An 18,253-nucleotide genomic window follows, 5' to 3' on the forward strand; every position below is an offset into this window, starting at 1 on the left:
ATCAGACATAATAGTAAAACACTTTAAGGGAACATTTTATTGCACCAGGAGCTATCTTGGGACTTTTACTGCGACAACGTTGACTTGCCTGTGAATAAAAAATAAACCATAGTGTTGGTGATCTACAGTGTTGTCATTCTTCTTTGAACACCAGCAAGACCGCTAACACCCTATTTCAACAATCACACTCCCTGTCATTGACATAATTAATAGTTAGTTTAGCTTCTCACCATCATTTGCTGTGGCCAACTGATAACGATCGTAACTGAAAGGCTGCCTGCCAAACGTAAACATTCAGCCACGTGACATTCAGCCAAACTCTCGCGAGAGTTTTACACAAGACGGATCCTTTCTAGCCATAACCAGGTACCATATGTGTTTGGGGTCCGTCGCTTACCAGTGACGTCACGCATTGGCTGTACGGCAACCCAAGAGGACATTTTACACGGCCAAATTCCGAATGTATCGAAACTCCAGACTCAACGTAAGAGCTTGAGCCTCTTCGGGGGGTGCTAACATTTAGGTATCCTTAATGTAAATGGGGTGCTTGTTTCTATGGAGAAAGCATTAACGCCCAACTAGGCGGAAGCGCACTGCTCTAAATGGTCGGCGAGTGCTCCTTTGACTTCATGTACTGCTAACCTTCTGACGGGCAACCATCAGATGACAGCTGTATGAAGCGGCGCAAGCTACCAAAGGAGGAAACCATGCATTGTAACAAAACTTAACTAGCCGTTTTCTATCCTAGGCCTTCAGGTCAACCTCGCAGTGAGCAGAGAGCAGATTGACTGTCACATCAAGGCAGCTTTAGGGTAAGGTTTAGGTTTATGGTTAAGTTCTGTATATTAGTTAATTTGTCTGCTTATATAAGCAAGGTGGTTAAGGAGAGTTTAACTTTAAGGGGGCATGAAATAACTTGGAATCATCAACCCACTTAACAACAGTGTTTACAAGTTATGTGACTGAAGAGTGACCGGCCATGTTTTATCCCTGCTAATGTTCTTGAATATCCAAGTTAAAGACACTTAAACCAAACGTCTGGCTTAAAGGGGACCTATCATGCAAAATGCACTTTTGTATGTCTGTTATACATAAATATGTGTCCCCGGTGTGTCAGGGAACTCACGCAGCGTCAGAAAATAAAACCCTCTTTCTTTTCCTCCGTAGGCTACCCACATCTCTAAAAATGGGGGTAAAACAGAGCTGATCCAGATTTGCGTCCAATATGACGTAATATCGACATTGCGGACCCAGGGCACTATCAGAAACGTTGCTATCAAAAACAATTCCTGACTGTTTTGGACGTAATATGGTCTTTGTTTACATTAGCAAGCATCAATAACACTCAGAGCTAACCTGTACTGGAGAGTGCACATGTGTGAAGAAGCAGGATATAAAAAGGAACTTGAGAGAAAGCATTTGAGCTCCATACTGTTTCAGAAATAATCCTTGATGTGGTTTTTGAACATGATATGGTGTTTAATCACCGCAGTATCGCCTGGTTGAAACCTCCCGCATGAACAGGCATAGCTCCGCCCCCTCTTTTTTTTCAGCACTTTTGTAACAGGTAGTGAAATAGAGTGATATGAGGCATGGCTAGAATCAAGACCCCAGGAAGTGCGCCGGACTCAGAGGAAAATATTCGTGCTGGCCAAACGGCGGTACTACACTTCCGTTTGGTTGCCAGGCCCGGAAACACTTTTTCCCATTGACTTACATGGGGAAAGAATGGTCTGTAAATCGTTGGATAATTTTTTTTAAACTAAATAAACTACCCAGTACGAACACTTGTATAGCCCTTATTAAAAACATTTGTTTCTCAAGTTGTAAAAATGTGCTAATAACGTTATTCTGAGAGTTATTTCCCTCTGCATTATGAACGCGCATCTAACCCACGGGACCGTGCCGCCCGGCACGTTCATGTGATGTGACTTGTCAACAACAACTTTGACAGTTTGCTCCAAAAGGTAAGAGACGGAAACATATTGATTTTGTAACCTGCCTCCTTAATGTCTGTAACATGTTCTCATATAAAATAGTAAAATAAGCCAAACTACTCAACAGCAACCGCTACTGTAAGCTAAGGTTGGGTGTTTGCTCAGTAGTTAACCAAAACGCTAGAAATGTATGCATGCCAGCCAGCAGTTCTGTAATCTTAACTCTGTATGCATTAGCTAACTTTCTAGAAACCAGACTTTGAATTTATAATTCGTTTTATATATATTTTTTTCTTTAAAATCTATAAATGTGAGATGAAAAAACAAAAAATGACATATCTTTGTCACAACAAATGTCCAATGCAATGTCCCTAACATTGTAAACGACGATGCATACAGAATCTTCAAGAACACATATTATTTTTAAAGAGGCGTGAAGAGCTAATCATTTGTACTTTATTTATAGATTGCAGAAATAGCCGGATCAACATCCAATCCAATCCTGAAGGAGAGTGGGCAGCCCGCCATACTTGGACAAGGTGCTTTATAGTTCTTAAAAGCATTTGTATTCATTTTGTTTCAGTAATTTATTGATTGCATACCCTTTAATTTCATATGTACCTTATTTTTACATCTGATAATTGAAATCAGTTGATTGTGACCTTATCACAAAAAGTCAGTGACTTAATACATCCTGCTTCGTAATAATGCATGCAATCGTCATGAGTCATGCATTCATTAATGTAATATTAATATATAATCTTAATCCTTATAAAGTTTCATCATGATTCTATATACAATTATAGAGTTATATGTAATACAATAGAAACATTAAACTTGTGTAGCATTCGTAAAACAATATGACAACTCGCCTTTTTCTAAAAGTGGATCACCAGTATCCACTTTTTTTCCCTTTTTCAATATATTTCATTCTATCTAGGTCCTAATGTGTGGATAATAGGGAGCAGCTACGTTCGATGTGGGGAAGAAAGAGCCAAACACAGCATGGGAAGCAACCTGGGTCTCAATTACCGTGTGTGGTGGTTTGGCAAGGGTGGTCTGAGGTGGAGGAACCTTCTTCCCTTTTTCTATCAGTCCTTGAGAGGAAGAACAGTCCCGGATGTCCTGCTCATCCACTGTGGCGGCAACGACCTTGGCAACATCAAAGGTGTGGAGCTTGTCACAGCGATGAAGCAGGATTTTGGATTCTAGCCTCAACAGGATATGCATATTTAACAAAAATAACTTTTAAATTTTACAGTGCAGTCCTCCTTGTAAGGATGTCTTCACTTACTCACACTATTTCTTTTAAATGTGTAATTGAATTAAACTGTTCACTCACATTCTGTGTTCTTCCTCTCTCTTAAACTTTAGTCCCCATGTTTTGTTTCTGTCTTTCCCTCACTCATCTTCCCCAGCCTCACCCAGCTGTCGTGTGTCTGTTCTCTTTCTTCTCAATTTTGGATGTGGCCACTTCAAGACACTGGTACGGGCCTGCGTGCTGACGACACGACCGTTATCGGCCAGATCACAGACGGCGACGAGACGGCGTACAGAGAGGAGGTCAAAAACCTTACATCTTGGTGCCAGGATAACAACCTCCATCTCAACGTAAGCTAAACCAAGGAGCTGATTGTGGATTGCAGGAAGCAGCAAAGAGAGGGACACGCCCCCATCGCCATCAATGGGACTACGGTGGAGAGAGTCAGCAGCTTCAGGTTCCTCTGGGTCCATCACGGACACGGCTGCATCACGGCCTGGTACGGCAGCTGCACCGCCCTTAATCGTAAGGCTTTACAGAGGGTGGTGAAAACTGCACAGAACATCACCAGGACGGAGCTGCCATCCATGGAGGACCTTTACTCCCAGCGGCTCAGGAAGAAAGCCCTCAGTTTATGTTTATGTTAGAAATATTTTGGCACATTTGTTCCTATTGCAGGATATTTAAGTTTCCCATGTACTTTTTAAATTAATAATAGTATGTTCATCTTGATGTTTAACTTGTAATATTTTAATCATCTTAGTTAGAAATGCTGTTTCCCCAACCTCTGCTGCTGAATGATTTGATATATTGTTACTGAAAGTGCATGTTTTTTACATTATAATGATTACACCAGAAAGACACTATTTATTTGTTCACATTTTTCCCAGCCACAAGATGATTTCATTCATTGGAGGCCTCAAAGCTGGGTGAAGGTATTGATGCACGGATCAATGCAATCCTTTACAACAGCATTCCACTATGGTTGGGGATGTCTATAAAAAAAGGAGAAATAATCTTAAACAAAACAAGTGTCTCACTATAGGGAAACAAACTGACAAAAACATATCAATTAGATCAGAATCAGAATACATTTACATTGTTACAGCAGAAAAGAGCCTAAGACAGCCTAATGTTAATTAAAGTATGCATAAAAAAAAGTATCAAAGATTAAAAAAAAGAAATTATAATTAAAAAAGTTACACATTTTACAAAATACACATCCTGTAACAGTTTGGAGGATTTAGCAGCCAGCTATATTACACAGTTTTAGTGGCATATATATATATATATATATATATATATATATATATATATATATATATATATATATATATATACATATATACATGGTTGGTATTTAACAACAAGGGGTGTTGTACTGTTATATTGGTATTTATGGAAACGTTTTACACCTTTCCTTCAAGTATTATACGTTTAAGTTACTTGTTGGGTACTTAACATGCACAATCACAGTTACTATCCTTTTACTCAATCACATTTCAAAGAGAAATAGACTATTGTTATTTTAACCCCACCACAGTAATCCATCATCAGCTTTACTTTTTAGATAAAGATTTAAATCAAAATTGATCATAATTCAAAATACATATATTTTTATATATTATCAAGTGGTTTCATGTACAACCCACACAAGTATCATGCTAAATTCAGCTCTGTTGCTTGGATATCACTAGATCCTGTTACATCAGCGTAATATAAAAGTACATAGCGATTGTGTCTACATTAGCATAATTACTAGCTAGCCGCTAGCTGCTAACTGCCGCGGCCGCCTCGTTAATATCAAACTCCATCATATAACAATCCAGTGCCATGCTGTCATGAATGTGCGGTGCTGTTACGTGTACGCAGATAGAGAGGCGAAGTCCCTCCCCTTCCGGGAGCCTCCATGGGACCCCGGAAGCGGAAAATTATACATTGAAGTCGATGGAGAGAGAAAAGTCATCTTTCGATCCCGTTTGAATTGTGCCACGAAGGACACATATGATGTTTGTCAAATTAAAAGAACATTTTGCAGGTCAAAAAAATAAAAATCTGTCGTAAAACTGTGAAGTTACACGTTTTTTTGTGTGAAACACATTTCTTTCAGAATGAGGCGAAAAAGTATAAAACGAGGTGAAAATCACTACAAGTCTAGGCATGTTGAGAGCTGTACATACACGAAAGGGGAGTTAGTCGGTTCTGTAAGAGCCAGCATGCGGGACCGGCTTTACAAGGTTTCAGTGAGTAATATGAGTGCAATGTTTAACGTTAATGTCAGCTAGCTAACATTAGCTAACAAGGTACACTAACGTGTTTTGTTTTAGCAACTCGTTTTCTCCTTAAGAACTTTGTGGTCTCTATGTATGCTGTGGATAACATTAGTGTTCACAAGAACATAGACACATATGATGTTTGTCAATCTTAAACAATCATTTCCATGTAAAAAAAGTCACAGTTTGTCGTAAAACCGTTGAAATATAAGACTATGAAAAATACGCAACTAGAAAGACTACAAATCCCAACTCGCATTCTGGGTCGCGTAAGTGATGTCATAGGCGATAATGCTCCAAGATTGGTGGTTGCGACTCGCAACTAAAGCAAAGAAGAAGAAAAAGATCTCATAACTGATTTATTCCCTCCAATAAATATATGAGATTGCTCCAATATATTCACTTTTACAAGATGCCTGTGTGCTTTGTACCACGTTGTAATCACAAAAGGTGATCATACCACTTGCTCATTCTATCGCTTCCCGTCTGGTGAAAGGACCAGGACCAAACATATCAGGTAATATACACAGCACTCAAGTTGAGGGGGGATGAGGGGGGATGGCATCCCCCCTGAAATAAAAACGGTCAAAATCATCCCCCTTCTAAAACTGCCATTCCCCCTTTCCATCCCTTATGTCATTTTATCAATGAACGTGGCACTGGTATTACTGCTATTTCAACATTAATTATTATTATTATTAATTATTCAAAGTGTTGTTACTTTAAAGTGTTGTTTCTGACCTTTTTCTTTTTTTCTTTTCTTTACCTCACCTGTAACTGCTGAGACCCTGAGGAACATGCACACTGGACTGACCTGCTCTGGCAACCTGATTTCCACTGTACGTAATAGTATTTGGTTATGGTATATTATGTATACACATCGAAGGCACAATATACCCCCCCAGAGACACACATGTATTGAGTGTGATATTTTGCATTGGTCATGTGAAACCATCTTTACATACGAGAAAACTGTAGGAGCGGCAACTTCTTTTGAAATTGAATTTTTAATATCCGATAATAAAGTTGATCTGTTTTCTTTATTCTTCTCTCTTACCAGCTCCATCCATCACCATTCTCTGTTCCTGCAGGTCCTGCTTGCTAATCAATGCTCATATTTTTTTACACAATTACAAATAAAGTCAATGTATTGTATGACATGAAGTTGTGCTTCATTCTGAGTCAATAATAAATTCATTCTGCCTTCAACTGCAAAATTATTGTGGACTGCACCGACATCCATGTAGCTACCCCCAGTAAGATGACCCAAGCAAAGTTGACATACTCAACATACAGCTGTGCTCTTAAGTTTACATGAAGAATTTGTGAAATATTGGTAATAACAGGTTTAAATGATTATTAGTAATTCATTATATAATTTTCTCATTGTAGACGAGCAGACAGGGAGCCAGATGAGAAAAGCAGAATATGCAGCTGCCATTTTCCACATGGAAAAGAGAAAGGGCCAAATGTATTTGAGTGGACAAAAGAGAAATCCCAAATACGAAAAATCCAATTATACAATTTACAGATATGTATACAAATATATATATCCTATATACACCATGTATAATGATGGTGTATGATGTAGAAGGAAGTGTGGTAGATAACAAGTAAATATAGAGTTACATAAAGATCCATGTTACAGCAAAAGATGGAATAACTGAGAAGCACGCAGTATAATAATAAGTACATGCAACAATTAAACTGCTCAGCATCTCCACCACAATCCCAATCTGCTGTGTCCTGTTTTCCTCCCCTCTGCATAACACCCCATCACACATACGAAACACAACGCAGAGTCCGAGGGTGTTAAGAGTATGTTTATTTAAATGTCCTCCTCTCTACTGGCCAACACAGGGAGCATATGCTGGGTGTAGAATTGTTCCAAGGGGAGCAGATTTCCATGCCATGCAGGTTCTTTGGGGATGGGGATGATGATCGCCTCCTTCGTGATCCACAGTAGCAGAGACTCCAGTCTGTGATGTGCAGCTGTTATATAATATACAATACATTTTTGAAAAACATTTGATCAACAAAAAAAATGTGAGACCAGAGACCTGTAGTTCACTTAGCAGTTTCATACAAAAAAATGTGTAACTTCCCAGTTTTACGACACATTTAAATTTTTTTGACTTGCAAAATGTTCTTTTAATTTGACAAACATCATATGTGTCATTCGTGGCACAATTCAAACAGGATCGAAAGATGATTTTTCTCTCTCCATTGACTTCAATGTATAATTTTCCGCTTCCGGGGTCCCATGGGGTTGGAAGTAGATGGGCGGGACTTCGCTTCTCTATTGACGTGCTTGATGTGAACGAGCATTTTGGGGGCATGGTTAAAGTTGCGCATGCGCTATGAGCGCGCATACAGGTACTTCTCAGGCATGCCGGGTAATCTGTGACGTTTCGCTCTCTGGAAAGTTGGGCCATTTTATCATCATGCGCTAATGAGCAACTCTCATAGGAATGAATGAGGCCCCGCCTCCCACGCTGTATCCAGTTCTTATTATACATCCATGGCTAGAATGGGTGATCTGTTTGGTATTTTGAGCCAAACACTTCATAGACATGTTTTTTTATATATTTTTGTTCTAGCTGACATTAGCTAAATTAGCCACTGTGTTTATTGTTAACCTCCATTTACACACCAACGTCATGGTTTAATTATTGACACTAGTGTGATCACTTTTGATGTTACATTCATATAAAGTAGTTTGGACAATGTGGTTAAACGGTAGCCTTGTTTAAAACGTATATGAATTGTCCAAGGTCTCAATCATTTGGGTGAATTCAATATTGTTAGAAATTACCAGTGTTGTGCTAGTTACTGAAAACCAGTAACTAGTTACCATTACTTACATCACTATCATCATTACATCACTTCAAGTCAAAAGTAACTCAGTTACTTTACTGATTACTTACACCAATGCGTTACTGTGAACAGTAACGCATTAGTTACTTAAAGAAAGGGCTCCCATTAATGCCCTTATAGTCTTCATTTCAGTACTGTTATTGCATTGGAAAATAATACAATCTGTTGATCAAGAAATAGCAATAGAAATAGTGGACAATAGCCTGCATGTGTTCTACAACATACCATGCAATGGCTTTATCAACTTTTCCCTGGCTTCCCCTCGGTTAAAATCCAGCCGCTGTTGCTTAGGTGGAGGTGGAGTGGTGTCGGATGAGTCTGGGTCTGTGGTCTTAGCTAGGCTACTAGCTTCGTCCCAGCATGTTGTTTCTGCAGATGTTTCAACAGATTTGAATTGCTGTTTTGGGCAGTAGATAGGATCTTTGACCTGCCAAGACACAACTTACATTTAACTAAAACATTATTTTCTTTGTGCTCGACAAAAGTGAAATAGTGAGAATACCTCCAGGCAGAGAAACTCGACTTGAGCTCCATCGCCGCCATGATAGTCTTGTTAGTAAACACAAACACGACCACAGCGCGTCTCCGCATGTGACACAGGAAGTAGGCCTATCTAAGTACATTTACTCAAGTACTGAAAAAATAACGGAGTAACGCACCATGTAGTAACGGTAACTGAGTTACTGAATAAAAAAAATAACGCGTTAGAGTACTAGTTACTGCCAAAAATAACGGTTACTGTAACGCCAACACTGGACATTACAGATAAAAAATAAATTGCAATAACCTGGAATTACCCTAAGAGGCACAATACAGTGCATCTCCACAATTTCACATATCTTGGATAAACAAGCCAAAGAAGATTCACTTTAGCAAACACTTAATAGCAACACATCTGGAAGACAATGACACAGTGCAGACACATTCTCTCATTTACAGGAAAGAACTACTGGAGAGTGACATATTTATCACATTTAGTGTGATGTAAGGCAAGGATTCCATGAGCTATTTTCAGATTTCATGCTGTGTTTTAGTTTCAGTGTACACCCGAGGCTCAGATTTATAAATACATACAGCAGAACTGTATTCTATATGTATGCCCCTTTCACACCAACGCGTTTTCAGGGCCGGCTCAGAGCTAGAGCCTGAAAAGTACCTGTTTTTCCTCTTCACACCGCAGCAGCGCCGCCTCTTAGCTCCGGAATCCGGTTAGTTTCCAGCTCCAAAATATTGTCGGTCTAGAAGCAAGACACCGGAGCTAAGAGGCGGCGCCGCTTACGTCTCTCTTCGTCGAGGCGTGCAGGAAACTAAAACCATCTCCCCTGAACATGGGTTGACTGAAGAGTCTCGTCATCATTGGCGTGGGAAGCATCCTGAATGTGGGGGGGACATTTTTAACGGGAAAAAAAAATAGATTTCCGGTATTATACTATACCTTGAGTTTATGTTCTAAAACATAATAGTTGCATTGTGTATCATATGTTGACGCCGGGCTGTGTTTCAAAGCACTTGACTACACTCTCTGCCATTGTGTGTAAATAAATTACAATGATTTGAGGGTGCATTGTGGATTTACAGTTTGAAAGTGAACATAGCCTAGGATGTATGGAGTCAGATCAGTCTCAATATTAATAAATGCACACAAGGATTCACAAAAGTATTTTGGGATTTATATATAAATTACTCTCTCCACAAAACTATTTATTGTTGTATATAAATGTAAAAAAAATCCACAGATAAAAACCCAGATAGCAAAATATGTTAAATCAATGTTGAATTATGGTCAAAAATGTAGATTTTTGGTTAAGGTTGAAGATTGATGGCGGATCAACCGTAAGTGTTGAAAAGATGTCATTGAATCAACGTTGTATTGTGGTCGAATTTAATGATTGAAATGCCAACATTGAATCAATGTTGAATCTATGCTGTTTACCTTTTCTTTTTTTCTTGATGGGGGAGGGAGGGGGGTACTCTGTAGGGGAGGGGGGGTGTAGTCTGTGTGTGGTGGTGTGGGGTGTGGGGGGGGGGGAGAAATATCCCACATAAATCCAAAAAATTCACTACTGTAAGTGTTGAGGCCAAAATTGACCACCCAAAAAACAGTTACAGTAGGAGCACGGGCAATTTGGATTCGATTGGTAGTACTTTGTAGTGGCACTAATTTGGGTCCCTAACATTACAAACTAACGACAGGGAGGAAAAACACAGAGAGAGGGACCAGACAATACACAAGGAGGAAAACATGACAGGGAGAACCGAACAGCAAAATACACCCAAACCTAGACATACAAAACTAAAAACGTGACATTCGGATCTCCGCAAATCTCCTCCGAATCTCGCATGTCATGGAGAGTGTTAGCCCTGGAAAATAACTAATGAAGTGGGTTTATCACATTCTCTAGCTGTATGGGGGAGACCGGTGAGTCATGTTCCTATATATATATATATATATATATATATATATACACGTCATAAAAATGCCTGGGAATAACTTGTGGAATGATGTGCATATTTAGCATAGCCATCTTTGGCGCCCTTTTTTGTTGTAGACAGCATTTCACAATGCGTTGTTGTATGACAGTGCGGGCTATTGTACGGCAATTTTTTTAATTTAAATTATAAGTAAGTGCAATACATGTTTTAATGTTAAATAAAATCTTGTGAAGCCAGCCAGAAATGTACATTACTCTTTCATTTTATGTATTTAGATAAATATGTTATTAGTTGCTTTTTACCTTATTATCAACTGTGTGGTTAAATCTGTTTTCAGCTGCTAATATAAGCAGAAACATGCTGCCCAGCCTATCTAAGGAGGACTTGCTTGATCTCCTTCCCGGGCCTGAGCACTTCAGAAGAAGAAGAACCATTTGGAGACTCACTCATGATGATAATGAGGTCATTCCAGATTCTAACATTTGAGGGACTTTAAACCTGTTACCAAGTAAGCCTTTCCTAGTCATCATGCAGGGCCAGGAGAGAGACCTTTGTAGACCGAGTACCTCTCATGGGACTTGTGATTTCAGCCCTATTCCCACCCCCCAACCTTCCTTGTTTCCCTCCTGCCAACCCCTCTCCATCCCCTGTCTTTTCTCCACCCTCCTTCCCCTCTCAAAGCCCACAACCCCAACATGGTGCCAGCAGAACCGTACAGCTTACTAGTCCACTGTATGTCTTATACACAGACGCAGAATTGGAGCAATCACAAAGCACCTTTTCTGAAAAGCAGCATGCTGGAGAAGAAGGAGACTACGTCCTTTCCAAAGATCTTCGCTGTCGATTGATCAGGAATACAGTCACAAGCATGATTTCCATTAAAAGAGCAGCTGGGGATGACTTTAACTATCCATGCAGCCGTGAACTCACTGTAATGGTGAAGCGTCTAATTGAGTACTACTGTAAACTGTGTTCGTTATTCTCCCGTCCAGGAGAGAAGCTTTAAAAGGAGACTAAATGGAGTCTCTGTGAAAGTTCAATTGGGTACTTTAATTAAAAAAGGCACGGGTATGTCACAAGCATGATATTGTTCAGTCAGACAAACAGCTGTGATCCGCTCCTCGTTAGGGAAGAGAAGAGTCCCGATCCCTCGTCCGGTGCTATATATCCTCTGCTGGCTCCTCCCTGCCAGCCGGCTCGCCTCATCTCCAATGTCCGTTGTTGCATTTAAACAGAGGATTGGTTCTTTTCATATTCAATATATGCTTAACACGCCTTTTCTCCTCATATTCTCTTTCATCACTTTTCATGTAACACCTTCTAAACGCTGTAATCAATACTGTAAAAAATACTTCTCGGCTGGTTTGGTTTCCGGTCATTCCGGATGTTGTCACATGCTACTCTCGTCTGTAAACAATAATGTATTCAAATAAACTGTACCTACATTTAATATTCAGCATGGTAGTATCTCGACATCTATAGTTGTAGTGTTAAATCAGTAGGCTTCGGTTTGCACCACTCCATATCATTTCGCTACTAAATTCACCTCTTTAGGAAATTGTACATTTACCACATGCTAACTGCCAACCGGAGATGAAAGAGTTTCAGAATAAAGCTTAACAGCTGGTTGTGCACAAGAATTTCTGGTTTTTCAGTATAAAACTGCATTAAAACTGACGGCATGTTTAAACTACATTTCCCCATTAAAACATTGATTTTAATTTATAACAGTCCCTCCTGACACACCTAAAAGGTGTGTATAATACTGAAATCAATGAGTTCTTCATCTGAACTTTGCATATTACATATCTCATATTAACAAACATACAATCAAATGGAATGGTTTTATAGCCCTAACTTCACAAAATACAAAATAAATTCTTGTTTGTGTTCAAACATAAAAGTGTTCCCTTGTGTATAACTTCTAGTGTTTACATTAATATCATTCTTCAAAATAGCAGCAATGGCTTGGTATCAGAACATTTCTTCCTCCCTCCTTTCACAGAAACCGTTCTCATACCACGCTCAGTGTTAAGGCACTTGTTTTTACAAAGTGAAAAGAAACAAACCATTCTACTATAGCAGTGATTTATACAACATGAAATCTACCATATTAGAATAGTATAAAAATAGTAAAGTCAAATAAAATAGACCATCTGGTTGTAGTGTAAAATAAATTGGAAAAATAAAAATATACTATCTTGGAATAGTATAAAATAAATTGAAAATAAAAATACACTATCTTGGAATAGTATAAAATAAATTGAAAAATAAAAATACACTCTCTTGGAATAGTATAAAATAAATTGAAATGGATTGGTTCCATGGTTCCATTTTAGCATTTTGCTCACTTCTTCATATGATTTCATCATTTAAAGAATCACATCGGCTGGACATTCATCGAACAATCTCATCTCTGAACATCCATATCATTTAACATCATTCAAACTAACTCATCATTTTCCTCAACATCTGTATACGGGGGTGGATCGTCCTGTTCTACTAACATTGGAAACTGTCCCCCCATGTGATATTGACCCCTAGCATATTCCTGGTTGAGGGCCCCATTAATCAGTCGGTTTGCACAAGCGCGGATGCAGGTTGAGAAACAACAACTACACAGTGCCAATATTACGATCACACCTGAGACAGAGATCAGTCCATTTAGTAAAAAACCCTTGTACCTCCCCAGCCAACCATCCAAGAAATCCTCGAGGGGGTTCTTCTCTATCCCACTGTTGTCTGCTAACTCCATGCTCAAAGTAGTGAGTCCTTTCAGAGTCTTGGTTACTGATCCATCAGGTGAGGTATTGTTTGGGATGAAAGTACAACATAATGTTCCAAACATTTTGCATACACCCCCTTTTTCTGCCAACAACATATCTAGGGCCACTCTGTTCTGCAAAGACATCTGGCTGGTCTTGTCCAGTTGTTCACTTAGTCCAGGGGTCGGCAACCCGCGGCCCACGGGCCGCATGCGGCCCTTTAAGCCCTCTGCTCTGGCTCCCTTGAGCTTAGACAAAAATAAGAAGGAAATAAAATAAAAGTACTTGTAGGACTATTTATATTTTGTTGCACGGTTGAAAATGTTTCGTGTCTTGTATTTTGAGGTGATACTGTGACACATAAATAAAAAACAAAACGGTTTTAATTAGGTCAACTAAAATATGCTTCACATCCTGCTACGGTCCTGCGCGAGCGCCTTTTCTTGGAGGCACTCGCGCGGGGACCCCCGGCTCGATGAGCAAACTATGGATAAATCAAAGAAAAGTACCGGAGGAACACAGGATTTAATTCTGTGTGGACAGAGTTATATGCTTTCACAGTAAACGATGCTGGTTTACCGGTATGTTTGATATGTAGAGAGAAGTTTTCAAAGGTGCTGCAGCCTTTACGTATCGAGGAACAACACGGGAGAGGAAGACAGCTGACGATCTTCAGTCATAATTCAATGGGGTATGTAATTTATTTCAGAAAACACTTTTTGTTATATTCCATGGAATGCTCTTAACGTCCCGATAGCAATGAATATATTAAATGCTTTGACAATAAATACATACAAAAAATCATCTCTGGAAGCCGTAGCGCTGTAAAAAGCACGACCAATCATTTTAGCCGACCCGGCTAAAATAACTGGATGGCCTACCTGCCTGTCAGCCTTCCATCTCTGTTCCATCTGTGCACAAACTTATCTCGTGGCCTCATTGATGATGCGCGTTCGTATGTGTTGGAGGAGGGACTCTGTAAGAAAGTCTGAAGGAAGAGGCCTATTTTTTCCGGTTGTGTATTTTCAAATTCTAGCGCACTCTAGCTGGTTTCTCCATTCTTACCTACCCTACCTTTATGTCTTTTTAGGGTGCAGCTATATGTTTTATTTATTTCAAAGTGGGCCCATTTTAATAATATTTTTTTTTCCTTCAAATGTTCAGAGGACTCCCAAAGTGCTGTGTTTAATTTATTTTAAAGTAGGCCTGTGTATTATTTGTAATTCTCCTTATAGGAGTTCTTTGTTTCTTATTAGAGGTTAACAGTTGTATATAATGTAATAAATAGCCTAATAAATGCAAAAGAACTGTAGTTTTTGTCTGATATAACAATAAATACAACTTTATTAGCTATCAAGCTATGAAATTTGTTTTGCGGCTCCAGACAAAAACATTTTGGGGAAAAAGGAGCAAAATGGCTCTTTTGGTCAAAAAGGTTGCAGACCTCTGACTTAGTCCCTTCATCGCATCCTTGGAGTCATTTATGAACCTTTGCTGATTGTAGTAGATATAGTTAATCCAGTCCACATTCTTATTTATGGTGGGCCAAAGAAAAATGGATTCCAACCCTGCTAAGATCTGGTTTCTAGCTTTAAACTCATCTGGGACTCCCCTGGGCACCCCTATGTTGTCAATGTACACAGTGGAATCAAAACTCCCTCTATGGACTGACCTTTTGGCTCTAGTTGCTTTGGGTTGGACTGCCATGTTTATCAGTTGCTCGGCCGTCATTGATACTGCATAAAAAGGCATCACTAGCTGTACCAGAGCACAAGTCCCTGTCCAATCCCGTGGTAAAACTGAGAACAGGGTTTTAGTGCCACAATACCACCACACATCTGTTCTGGGATACTGCCTGATGGGCATGGCTGTACCTGGGAGAAAATCCTGCTGGCTTAAAATCGTTGTAGAATTGCACCACTTAAGAGTTCCTACTTCTATAACTTTTAGGTAGTCCCTTGTGATGCAATCATAAAGTCCCTCGTAAGATGTGAAATCAGGTGGAATGTCATTCATTTTTACCACTGGATACTTTTGTGCAATGTCGACACAATCTGCTGGGGATTTTTTCCCATAGAGTTTGTACATACAGAGCTGTTCTCTTGGGTTATTGTGGGCGTTAAATGGAAATGGCACTGTTCCCAAACTTGGTCGGGCAGCCGCACAGGCCAGACAGTCCGCCATCTTGCTCTGCTTAACAGAATAAACAACCCAGTCTAACCAGGAATTTGTGTCCTCGTATCCTGTTTCTACTGCTATGACTTTCTGTATAGAGGTCGTACTCAGATAGGTGACCAATGGATTGTTCACAGATTTAGCAGGGGATATTTCTGGTTCTGGTTTAAAAGGGGATTCAGTATATATTGGGGGCGAGATCAGGAATTAAATCAGCTGGTGGGTCAATTATTTTCACTAAAATTGATCCCATTGGGTCTTTTCCTGGAACCTCTATCCCCATCAATAAATGGAATGCAGTGACGTCTCCCTTTTTCTTGAAATGGGGAGTGAGTGCGCTTTTAAAAGCAATTATTATTGGATTGTGTTTGTTCATGCCTCCACTATGACGACCTTTGGAAAAAGATAGTTGAGACCTAAACGTCAACCATGGGGGATTGTTATTTCCTTCTGCCCTAGCACTCCAATATACCTTCTCTGAACTGGGACACCATGAATTATCATCTGGCCGTCCCCAAGCATGAATGCACCCATAAACGTCATGGCCTGTTTTGTCTCGCAGCTCTCCACATACAACCACATCACACACATGAAGACAGACCGTAACCGCTTCACCTCTGGGGATGAGTATTTCTAACCCTTCCTTCTGTCTCTCCGCTGATCTTTTGGCTCTGAGGATAAATGGAAGTCTCTCAAACACAACTGAAGTTTCGTTAGTGATATTGGCATTTTCTACGAGTGCACGAATGGATTCGGGCTCTTCATGATGCTGTATCCCCTTCCCAACCAGGAAAATGCCAATTGTGATGAACAGAGCTAACAATGATATTACGATTCTTATCCCTTTGGTGCCCCTTAATTGTTCTGACTTCTTGAATGGCACTTCATCAATTTTACCCATGGTTATATCAGTTCCAGAGTTTTAAAATAATGAAAGCAAAAATAAAATATATAGAAAATAATAAAACAAAAATATTGGACTCTTTTTTGAATGGTAGAATAAATAGGTCTCAGATCTAAAACAAGAATGGTTATTCCGTTTTAGTATTCAATCTACAAAACCTAAAGACAATTCGTCTTTTGTGCTACTTCTATTTTAATATCTCTTGATTTGATTTGTTATTCGTTTTGTTCCAGCTCTGCCAAATCAGTACTAACTTCCGAGAGCTTTCTGGAAGGTGCCGGTGCAGGGCGACAATGTGTCAGGTGGTGCGAATTTGCTCCTTTTTTACCTTTTATCCGGAGAGCGTGTGAAGTTCTTTCAACTACTTCCCACGGACCCGTCCACCTGGGTTCAGCCCACTTTCTTTTGTGAACTTTCAACCTCACCCAGTCACCCGGCCGTACAGGAGTCTCTTCTGGTGTCTCGTCTGGTGTCTCTGCAGTTCTCTGAACCTGTGTAGACAAGACTTGGATAATATTACTCAGAGCCCTGACATATTCATCCACTTCTATTTGTCTGATGTCTAAAACTGGGCCAGTCCCTCCTTCTCTAGGAGGCCCAGGCATTGGCCGACCAGTTAACAACTCATGGGGTGAAAGATGTGTTTTAGCACCCTCAGAAGATCTCATTGACATGAGTGCCAGAGGCAAAGCATCTACCCATTTCATGTTTGTGCCAAAAAGGACTTTTGCTATTTTCCCCTTTAATGTTCGATTTGCTCTTTCTAATATACCCTGAGATTGTGGGTGGTATGCTGACCCAAACTTATGAATTATACCGAAATATAACTCAACTTCCTCCAAGTGTTTGCTTGTAAAATGTGAACCATTGTCTGATCTTATTATCCTTGGCACTCCATAATGGGGTACGAGTTCTGTTTTGAGCCATTTAATGACTGTCTTTGCATCTTCTTTTTTGCAGGGAATGGCTTCAATCCATCTCGTATAACGATCTATCATTACTAACATATATCTAAACCCTCTGACCACATTGTCTGCTCGCATGTCTGTATAATCAATACAAATGTCTTTGAATGGGGCTTCTGGGACTGGATCTCTTCCCATTGGGCACTTATATGGCTTTTTTACATTGAATGCATTGCACGTGTCACAGTCATTTACGAAGTTTTCAACCATGTCCTTCATGTAGGGATGCCACCACTGTTGTTCAATGTCTTTTGTTGTTCTTGCTTTGCCTACATGAGTGGGACCATGTGATTGTTCTATTAGCAGGTGGCATAATTTTTTCCAGGTGCGACTAAACGGCCGTCATGGGCTCTCCATCTACTGCCTTTGCTCCCTTCTGACTCCATTGATTCTGTTCATACACTCCAGCATATTTCTGCATGTCTTTGAGGTGGTTAACTCCTCGTGAGTATTGGCCTTTGTACATATCATTTGCTTGCTGTACCCTCCTGCCTTCTTTGCTGCCTTGTCTGCTGCATCATTTCCTCTGGATATTGCATTGTTCAATATTTGATGTCCTTTGCATTTCATTACTGCCACTTTTGCGGGCAACAGTAAAGATGTCAGCAGGAGTTTTAGAGCTTCGGCATGTTTTACTGGTGTCATAGCAGATGTTAGGAACCC

Source organism: Notothenia rossii (assembly GCF_949606895.1).
Source record: "Notothenia rossii genome assembly, chromosome: 3".
In the NCBI taxonomy this organism is placed as follows: Eukaryota; Metazoa; Chordata; class Actinopteri; order Perciformes; family Nototheniidae; genus Notothenia; species Notothenia rossii.